The sequence below is a fragment of the Jaculus jaculus genome, chromosome 10, assembly GCF_020740685.1.
Source record: "Jaculus jaculus isolate mJacJac1 chromosome 10, mJacJac1.mat.Y.cur, whole genome shotgun sequence".
In the NCBI taxonomy this organism is placed as follows: Eukaryota; Metazoa; Chordata; class Mammalia; order Rodentia; family Dipodidae; genus Jaculus; species Jaculus jaculus.
Window position 1 is genome coordinate 77,813,717 of NC_059111.1, and position 10,627 is coordinate 77,824,343.

At 39.3% G+C, this 10,627-nt stretch overlaps 1 pseudogene; it reads left to right on the top strand.

Annotated features, from left to right (window-relative positions):
• The first annotated feature begins 3,001 nt into the window (after window positions 1-3,001).
• Window positions 3,002-4,023, top strand: LOC101611684 (annotated as a pseudogene).
• Window positions 4,024-10,627: the final 6,604 nt, after the last annotated feature.

Consider the following 10,627-nt stretch of genomic DNA (forward strand, 5'->3'; position numbering starts at 1 on the left):
ATGTGCCAAAAAGAAAATCCCCACCCTATGTCCACCCCCACAGAGCTACAAATGATTATTTATTAAGCAGTGACAGAGTGACTTGGAGTGCAAAACAGAAGTCATCATGATTATCTGGGTTCTTAAGATTAACTGTCATCATTATAGTGTTAAGATCACGGAAGGATTGGCCTTATACAAACTTCCCATTTCAAATAAAATACACATGGGCTGGTGAGATGGTTCAGAGGTTAAAGGTGCTTTCTTCCAAAGCCTGCCAGCCCAAGGCTTGATTCCCTAGTGCTCATGTAAAGCCTGATGCACAAAGTGGTGCATCCATCTGTTCCTTTGCACTCAGAAGAGGCTCTGGTGTGCCCATACTCTCTCCCTCTCCCCTCTCTCTTTCTCAAATAAATAAAAATATTTTAAAAACTGAAAAAACTGAAACCCTCAGTTTTTATTCTGGTACTAGATATTGTGAGTGATATCTATTTTAAAGTTCTAATTATTTTGTCATATTGAATTAACATTTCAATTAGGCTTTAGTTGAAATACTTTTTTTCCTTTTTAAAAATATAGGGCTGGAAGGGTGGCTTAGCGGTTAAGACATTTGCCTGCAAAGCCAAAGGACCCAGGTTCTATTCCCCAGGACCCACGTTAGCCAGATGCACAAGATGGCACATGCATGTGGAGTTCCTTTGCAGTGGCTGGAGGCCCTGGTGCGCCCATTCTCTCTCTCTTCCTCCCTCCCTCCCTCCCTCTCTGTCAAATAAAAATAAAAATAAATTTTAAAGAAAATATTATATATATTTATTCTATTTTTATTTATTTGAGAGTGAGGAAGAGAGAAAGTGTTTGAGAGAGAGAAAGAGAGAGAGAATAGGTGTGCCAGGACATCCATCCACTGCAAACAAACTCCGGATGCATGCACCATCTTGTTCATCTGGCTTATGTGGATCCTGGGGAATCTAACCTGGGTCCTTTAGCTTTGTAGGCATGTGCCTTACTCTAGCACTATATATATATATATATAAACAAATATATATATATATAATATATATTTATATAAATAATAAATTTATATATAAATTTATTTATTTATTTCAGAGGGAAAGAGAGAGGGGCTGACAGAGAGCAAATGGATGTGCTAGGGCTTCCAGCCACTGCAAAGAAACTCCAGATGCTTATGCCATCTTGTGCATCTGGCTTACATGGGTCCTGGGGAATCAAACCTGAGTCCTTTGGCCTTCCAGGCAAGCACCTTAACTGCTAAGCCATCCCTCCAGCCCCTTTAGTTGAAATACTTTCTGTGGGAAAGCTTTCAAATTTGAGAATATTTTCTTCTTTTATCCATCTCATATATCTTGATAAAACCAGCAGTCTTACTCTTCTTCTAGTAGACTTTAGGTGCTCTTAGAATTTTCAGCATCTTTTCAAATTAACAAAAAAACCTCACATCATGTTATTCAGTTATGTTTCTGGTTTTTAAAATAATGACCAGCCCTATTCTGGGTGTAGTGTTGTATTGAGCACCATGTGGATACTCTAGAAGTACTAGATATGTGGCAGTGTGAGTTGCAGGGGTGGACTCCACAGAGAAGTAAGCAAAGGGATTAGAGATATCCAAAGATAATTTTGGCTGAAAATTCTATTTTTCCATGACCCAGGTGTTTTACTTAGCCAAGGCAAAACCATCTTTAGGACCTTCAATACAGATGTGGCTTCGTCAGAGAACCTCAGGTTCAGCCTTCCCACCCCTCAGGTAAGGCAGGCTGAGTTTACTGATGCAATGATGCTCTGTACCGCAACTTGCTCTTAAGGCAGTGGCTGCAGGCTATGAGAGAGAGAGAGAGACAACCACAGGCTACTTGTCATACTCAGCTTCCAGCACAGTGGCTCAGATTCTACCCAGGGAGAGGTGAGCTTCATAGCAGAAAGAGTACTTAGCAATCTCTTTCAAAAGGAGCTGAGTATAAAGGAATTAGAGCCTAGAGGTTAGGGAAGGAGTTGTGAAAAGCCCTTTTACAACCATTGTCCTTCCAGAGTGACTGTGTATGTAAGCCCAAGACTACATCTCAGGATAGTCACACATGAGGCTTCATATTTTGGAAAAAAAAAAAGACTTCATAAACATAGTCTGGCCAAATCATGAAACAAGAAAACAAGGAGTCTTTTTGTTGAGGGACAGAGTAGTCAATATCCAGAATAGTGAGAATATATTATCATAAATATCTAGTTTGGGGGGCCGGGAAGATGTCTCAGTTGGAGAAAAGCTTCCTGTGCAAATATAAGGACCTGAGTTCAGATTCCCAGCACCCATGTAACAAGCTGAGCATGGCACTTATCTGTAATATCACTGTTAGGGAAGTGGAAGCAGGAGGATCTCTGGGGCTTGCTGGCCAGATAGTCTAGGCAAATTGATGTGTTTCAGATTTAATGAGTGATTATATCTCAAAAAATAAGGTGGAGGGCTGGAGAGATGGCTTAGCGGTTAAGCGCTTGCCTGTGAAGCCTAAGGACCCCAGTTCAAGGCTCGGTTCCCCAGGTCCCACGTTAGCCAGATGCACAAGGGGGCGCACGCGTCTGGAGTTCGTTTGCAGTGGCTGGAAGCCCTGGCGCGCCCATTCTCTCTCTCCCTCTATCTGTCTTTCTCTCTATGTCTGTCGCTCTCAAATAAATAAATAAAAAATGAACAAAAAAAAATTAAAAAAAAAAATAAGGTGGAGAGTGACTGGAGAGATACCTAGTGTTGACCTCTGGCTTCCACATACACCTGTGAACACATCCAAGCATCTCTCTCTCTCTCTCTCACACACACACACACGTACATTGAGGCATGGTAGGAAAGGAAAAAGTTGACCTATACACAATAAACTGCTTGTAAGAACTAGGCATCATGTTTAACAGACTCCAATGGCACCATAATAAATACATTCAAATATCTACACAAAACTATACTTATAAAGAATTAAAATAAGGCCCATACTGAACTCAAGTTGGAAGAGGTAAGTCCAGTCTCAAAATGGAAGACCATGATCCAAAAGAACCAGAGCAGTCGAGGAAGCTGTTTATTGGTGGTCTGAGCTTTGAAATTACAGATGATAGTTTGAAAGAACATTGCAAAAAATGGGGCACACTCACAGATCGTGTGGTCATGAGAGATCCCCAAACAGAGTGCTGCAGAGGCTTTGGCTTTGTGACATACTTGTGTGTTGAAGAGGCAGATGCAGCAATGTGTGCTCAGCCACACAAGGCTGATGGTGTGTACTGGAACCAAAGAGCTGTTTCTAGAGAGGATTCTGTAAAGCCTGGTGCCTATTTAATAGTGAAGAAAAATTTTGTTGGTGGTACTAAAGAAGACACAGAAGAGTATAATTTGAGAGACTACTTTGAAAAGGATGGCAAAATTGAAACCGTAGAAGTGATGGGAAACAGGCAGAGTGGAAAAAAGAGAGGATTTGCTTTTCTAACTTTCTATGATCATGATAAGTTGATGAAATTGTTGTCCCGAAATATCACAAGTGAAAAAGGCCCTTTCTAAGCAAGAGATGCAGTAGACTGGGTCACAGAGAGGTTGTGGAGGTAGATTTGGAAACTTTATGGATTGTGGTGGAAATTCTGGAGGTGGCGGAGGTAATTTTGACTGTGGTAGAAACTTTGGTGGAAGAGGTGGCTATGGTGGTGGAGGTGGTAGCAGCAAGGGGATTATGGTGGATACAATGGATTTGGAGGTGATGATAATTATGGTGGTAGACCTGGATATAGTAGTAGAGGAGGTTATGGTGGTGGTGGAGGACCAGGATATGGAAACCAAGGTGGTGGAAGAGGAGGATATGATGGTTACAATGGAGGAGGAAATTTTAGTGGTAGTAACTATGGTGGAGGTAGGAACTACAATGACTGGAAATTATAGTGGACAACATCAGTCAAATTATGGTCCCATGAGGCGGGGGCAGTTTTGGTGGAAGCAGCTCTGACAGTCACTAGGGTGGTGGTTATGGATCTGGTGGTAGAAGTAGTGGATATGGTAGCAGGTGGTTTTAAAAACAGCAGAAACAGACTATAGTTCTTAGCAGGAGAGAGTAAGAAGTTGTCAGCTGCAGGCTACTTTGACACAGTTGTCCTAAATGCATTAGAGGAATTGTAAAAATCTGCCACAGAAGGAGCGATGATTTATAGACAGAAAAGTGACTGTAGCTTAAACAGGAAACCCTTCTTGTTCAGGACTGTCATAGTCACAGTTTGCAAAAAGTGCAGCTTGAGGGCTGGAGAGATGGCTTAGCAGTTAAGCGCTTGCCTGTGAAGCCTAAGGACCCCGGATCGAGGCTCGGTTCCCCAGGTCCCACGTTAGCCAGATGCACAAGGGGGCGCACGCGTCTGGAATTAGTTTGCAGTGGCTGGAAGCCCTGGCACGCCCATTCTCTCTCTCTCCCTCTATCTGTCTTTCTCTCTTTGTCTGTCACTCTCAAATAAATAAATAAAAAATGAACAAAAAAATTAAAAAAAGTGCGGCTTGATAAAACACAATGCAGTGTCAGTTAGATGTACATTCCTGAGGTCTTTCATCTGTTGTTGCTTTGTGTTTCTTTTTCTTTTACTACATCAGATATATCTCCCTGTAACTTGTGGTAGTAATATCAGGAATAAAAAAAGTAAGGAATTTTAAACTTTTCAATATTTGTGTAGCTCAGTTTTTCTACATTTTAGTACAGAAACTTTTAACAAAATGAAGTTTTGAAGGTGGTTCCTTGTGACTTAAAAAGTAAAGATCATTGTTAATTAATACTTTGTATGAATTTTGCTAAAATTAACTGAAAGAAGCACCTACAGACTTATAGTTTAAGGGGACCCTATTCTCCCTAATTCCAAACCATGCTATGAATCTATGAATGGGCACTGACATGTGGAGAAAGTAGATATCTATATGATTGCAATTTGTGTTTTAGAACATTTAGAACTGGGTATTTAATAAATTAGCAAATTTGTAAATTTAGTAGCATTAAGATTACCTTCAAGGGCTGGAGAGATGGCTTAGCGGTTAAGCGCTTGCCTGTGAAGCCTAAGGACCCCGGTTCGAGGCTTGGTTCCCCAGGTCCCACGTTAGCCAGATGCACAAGGGGGCGCACGCATCTGGAGTTCGTTTGCAGAGGCTGGAAGCCCTGGCGCGCCCATTCTCTCTCTCTCCCTCTATCTGTCTTTCTCTCTGTGTCTGTCACTCTCAAATAAATAAATAAATAAATAAATAAATAAATAAATAAATAAAATTAAAAAAAAAAGATTACCTTCAAGTGAAATGAAATAAAGATCTTAAAATTTCAAAAAAAAATTAAAAGAAGGGCTGGGGAAATGGCTTCGTGGTTAAGGCACTTGCCTGAGAAGCCTAAGAAATCATGTTTGAATCTCCAGGTTCCACATAAGCCAGATACATTGTGACATGAATGCACAATGTTGCACATGCACACAAGGGGGCACATGTGACTGGAGTTAGTTTGCAGTGGCCAAAGGTCCTGGTTGGTGCACTCATCCTCTCTCTTTCTCTTACTCTCCGTTGGAGAATCTGCTTCTCTTTTCCAGATAGATGCAGAGCCTAAGAAGAGAGCTGCCCCAGCATACCTCAAAAGGGGCCCAACTGAAACTAAGGACAATTGGCGAAACAAGCAAGGGTGATGTTTTCCTGTGAACCGGATACCAGCACAAACGGGAGGAGATCAACGCAGAGAAAAATCAACTCCTACCAAAGCAGAGAGCCAGAGCCTCAGAGGCCCCCAACACCTCAGCACTGAAGCAGACCACAAATGAACCCAACATGGCTCAGGGAAATTTTGCGGAAGAGGGGGCGGAAAGAATGTCAGAGTCACATGTTGGGTCATGATTTGCAGAGACATTTATCATACCAATAACTGGGGGCTAACTCCACAATGCATGACCCATTTTCATTAACAAGGAGGGTCTAATGGGAAGGGGTAGATCACAGATGAGCCTAAATAATGGTACCAAACTGCCTGTATTTACTGAAAAGAAAACTAATAAATTAAATTAAAAAAAAACAAACAAACAAAACAAAAGATAAATTTTGAACTCAGTCAACACCTGATATTCATAAGAAATTGCAAAAATTGGTAGCTGAAGCAGATAAAAGATTAAAACAGTTGTTCCAAGCCAGGCGTGGTGGCGCACGCCTTTAATCCCAGCACTCGGGAGGCATAGGTAGGAGGATCGCTGTGAGTTCAAGGCCACCCTGAGACTCCATAGTGAATTCCAGGTCAGCCTGGGCTAGAGTGAGACCTTACCTCGAAAAACCAAAAAACAAGAAAAAACAAACAGTTGTTCCAAGTGGCAACTTTTGTTTATTATAATTGGAAAGCCGATAAAAGAAAGGGGGACCAGAAGGGAGATTTTTTTAAGAAAAGGATAGATGTCACTGGGAGATTGTAATGGTAATGGAGGTTGCTCAGGGAAGGGCCCCTTCATTGAAACATTTAATTGGATAAAATCTAAAATATGTTTACTTGAGTCCAAGGTTTTAACCAATAAATGAGTCCAGCACTTTATGACATCAATTTGGTCATGGCTTAAGAGATACAAAAACTGGCTTTAAGACTCTCAGTAAAGTAAATTGGGTTTCTCTCTTTTTGTCAAGGTTTTTAACCTTTAGAGAAACTGAGTCTCATGGTTAAGGCTTCACTCATTAACAGCTTCACTGATGCTAATTTGTTCATGGTTTAAGGGTTATCAAAACTGGCTTTAAGGTTCTCAATAAAATAAATTAGGTTCCTCTGCTTGTCAAAAAAAAAAAGAGGAAAATAAACAAAAAATCAAACAGTAGATTATCAGAATGCATTAAAGAAAAGCAATCATCTTGTGCTACAGAGATGGCTTAAGAGATAACAGTGCTTGCTGAGCCAGCATAAGAACCTGAGTTTGAATCGTTAGCAGCCATGTAAAACTCTACATATGGCTGCCAATACTGTAACCCTGCGCTGTTGGTGCCAGAGGCAAAAGGATTGCTAAAATTCATTGTGCAGCCAGACTAACTAGAAGTGAACAGCTCCAGGTTCATATTGAGACTCTGTCTCAAGGAAATATGGTGAAGGAGCAATAGAAAAAGATATCAGATGTCCCTTCTTGTCTCTACATACATATATACAGGGGTACACAGCTGCACACATACATATACATGTACATACATCATACAATCATACATCACACATATCACATACATATACAAATACACCATAAAAAAGATCCAATTATATGCTGTCTATAGTACATGTTAACATGAAACAAAAATGATAGAAATGAAGGAATACAAAATTCCGTAGAAATATTAAAATACTTCCATATATCCCTTTCAATACTAGACTAGGAAGAAAGCTAACTTTTGTGCAGAAATAAGACTTGAATAACACTATAGGAAATTAGACTTAACAGACATCAGCAGAGTTAGAATGCCCATTCTTCTCTAGAATACGTGGAGTGTATGCCAGACTATGAAATCAGCTTCAAAGAATTTTAAAGGAGTTCAATCATACAAAGTACTTTTTGATCACAATAAATTAAAAACAACAAAAACTATTTAAGTAATATAAAGAAATTATATAACATATTCCTAAAAATCTAAATGGATGTAAGCAAAAATCACTAGGAGAAGCTGGGTGTGGTGGTGCATGCCTTTAATCCCAGCACTCGGGAGGCAGAGGTAGGAGGATTGTTTTGAGTTCAAGGTCACCCTGAGTCTACATAGTGAAATTCAGGTCAACCTAGGCTAGAATAAAACCCTAACGTTGAAAAACAAACAAACAAACAACAACAATACAAATCACTAGGGAATCAGGAAATATTTTGATGAAAGTGTAATATACAAACAATTATGGAATATGACTAAACAAATGACAGAGCTATAGCTGCACACAGCAATAAGAAAAAAATTTAGCTACCTCAAATCAATAGCCGAAGGTTTCACTTCAAGACAATGGATAACTAAATTAAGTCCAAACCAAGCAGAGAGATATGAGAGGTAGTAAAGCTGAATTAAGGAAACATAGAATAGAAAAATAAGAGAAAAAAAAATCAAAGTTTGTGTTTTGAAAAAAGTAACAATCAAGGAAACTGTTAACACTTAATTACTAACACCAGAAATGAACAAGGATATTGCTATTGACAATATTAAGAAAGAAGTCTAAGAGTATTTCTATTAATTTAACAATTCTATTAACAAATTAGGCAATTTAGTTAAGTAGAAAAACTACAAAGGCGCTGCAGAGATGGCTTAGCAGTTAAGCTCTTGCTTTTGAAGCCTAAGGACCCCGGCTCGAGGCTTGATTCCCCAGGACCCACATAAGCCAGATGTACAAGGGGGCACATGCATTCTGGAGTTAGTTTGCCGTGGCTGGAGACCCTAGCATGCCCATTCTCTCTCTCTTTCGGTCTGTCATTCTCAAATAAATAAATAACAAACAAACAAAAAAAATTAAAACAAAAGAAAAACTCCTATAAAGATTTAAACTACTAAAACTGAATCAAAACAAAACAAAACAAAAAGTTGACTAGGTATACAAATAAACACTTAGGAACCACATACTGGCCACAAGAAAAACCCATGCCCACATAGCCTAGCTGGCAAAGTAGTCCAAACATTTAATGAGGAAGCAGTGGACATTCTTCATAGACTTTTCCGGAAGCAAAAAGGGGTACTTCTCAACTCACTTTATGTGCCATTATCCTGATAATAAAATCAGATACAGATATTAGAAAATTACAGACTGATATCCCTTTTGAATATAGATGAAAATTCCTTAGGAAAATAGTCATGAGTTATTTAACAATCAGGATATGGTCTGAAGAACCATATTGTGAAAACTGTTTCACAATTTTTTGTCACTGTGCAGATATCCTAGAGTGTATTTCCATAAACTAAGCTTCTATACCATTGGACAGTATAATTTTATGAGTCCTGACATCTACAAAATATACCAATGACTGAAGTGAACTGTACTGGAAAATCATACTAAGCAATATTTAAAAGTGATTACTATGTGAGATTCATCTCAGCAATGCAAGGTACAGTAACAGGAACCAATGGGACAAAACAGAAAAGAATTTAATCAACCTTATAGGGGACATTTATGAGAAACCCCGAGTACACAGTGACAGACTGAATCTTCTTTCCTAATATGAGGACCAAGGATAAAGACTTGCTCTTGCTACTTTTATTTACTACTATACTGGAGCTTCTAGGCCAGGACAATTAGGCCAGAAGTATAAGGAAAGCATGAAGTTTGAAGAGGAAGAAGTAAAATTATGCCTATTTGCAGAAAACTTACACTTGCATATGGAAAACTATTAGATATCTGCTAAAAATTCTATTTTAAATAATCAACCTGTACAGAAACAACAAAGAACTGAAAGTGAAATTAAGAATAGAGCATAGGAAGCATTCTTAGGATTACTTTTAACAAAGAAAGAATATAATGTATGCTCTAAAAGCCATACAACACTGCCAAGAGAATGAAAGAATAAATACATTAGAAGACAACCATATTTATGTATCAGAAGGTGAAAATAATTTAGTACCAGCACCTGGGAAGCAGAGGTAGGAGGATCTCTGTGAGTTTGAGGCCATCCTGAGTCTACATAGCAAATTCCAGGTTAGCCTGGGCTACAGTAAGACGCTATCTCAAAAAACAAAAAGAAAATGATATCCAAATTGATCTACAAATTCAATGAAATTCCTATTAAAACCTCACATTTATGGTTAACTGAACTCCAAAAAAGGGTGTCAAGACAATTCAATGGGGGAAAGTATATTCTCCAATAAATTATGCTAGGGCAAGTGGATACCAACCTGCAAAAGAATGAACTTGGACTTCACTCACAAAACATACACTCAGAATAGTCCAGCACATATATATGAGCTAAACTCCACAAATCTTAGAAGACAATGTAGATGCTTATTTTCTTGATCATGATTCTATCAGTAGATTCTTAGATATAACATGAAAAAGCTCAAATGGGGAAAATATATTGGCTTCATCAGAATTAAATCTTTCCATGTATCAAAGAATACTGCTAAGGGTGTCAACAAGAGGTTGGGAAAGGACTGGAAAGATGGCTCATTTGTTAAGAATTCTTGCTGTGCAAGATGAAGAATTGAGTTCAGTTCCTAGCACCCACATAAATGCCAGGTATAGCTATGCATAACTGTAATCCCAGAACTGTGGAGACAGGATTGCTGGGGCTCACACCTCAACTCTAACCAAAAAAAAAAAAAAAAAAAATTGGCAAGCTCTAGATTCAGTGAGAGACTCTGTCTCAAGGAAATAAGGCAGTAGAGCAAAACAGGAGGATACTCTATGTCCTCTGGCCTCCACATGCATGAGTATGGTGGGGGTGCACATACATGCGGACACAGCTTGGGGGCAAAGTAGCCTTTTCTCATAAATGGGTGGGGTCTGGCCCATGAAAACTTGGTGCCACTTTGCCAACTCCAGCAAGACCAGAAAGCACTTCTAATCCAGTTTCATCCAACATGGTTTAAGAAACAACTCCTCAGCAACAGCTTCCTGCATCCTTCTCAGCACACCCTGTGGCCCTTCCTGAGTCCATCAACCATTCAGTTCTCTTCCTTACACACCTGAGTAGGTACCCC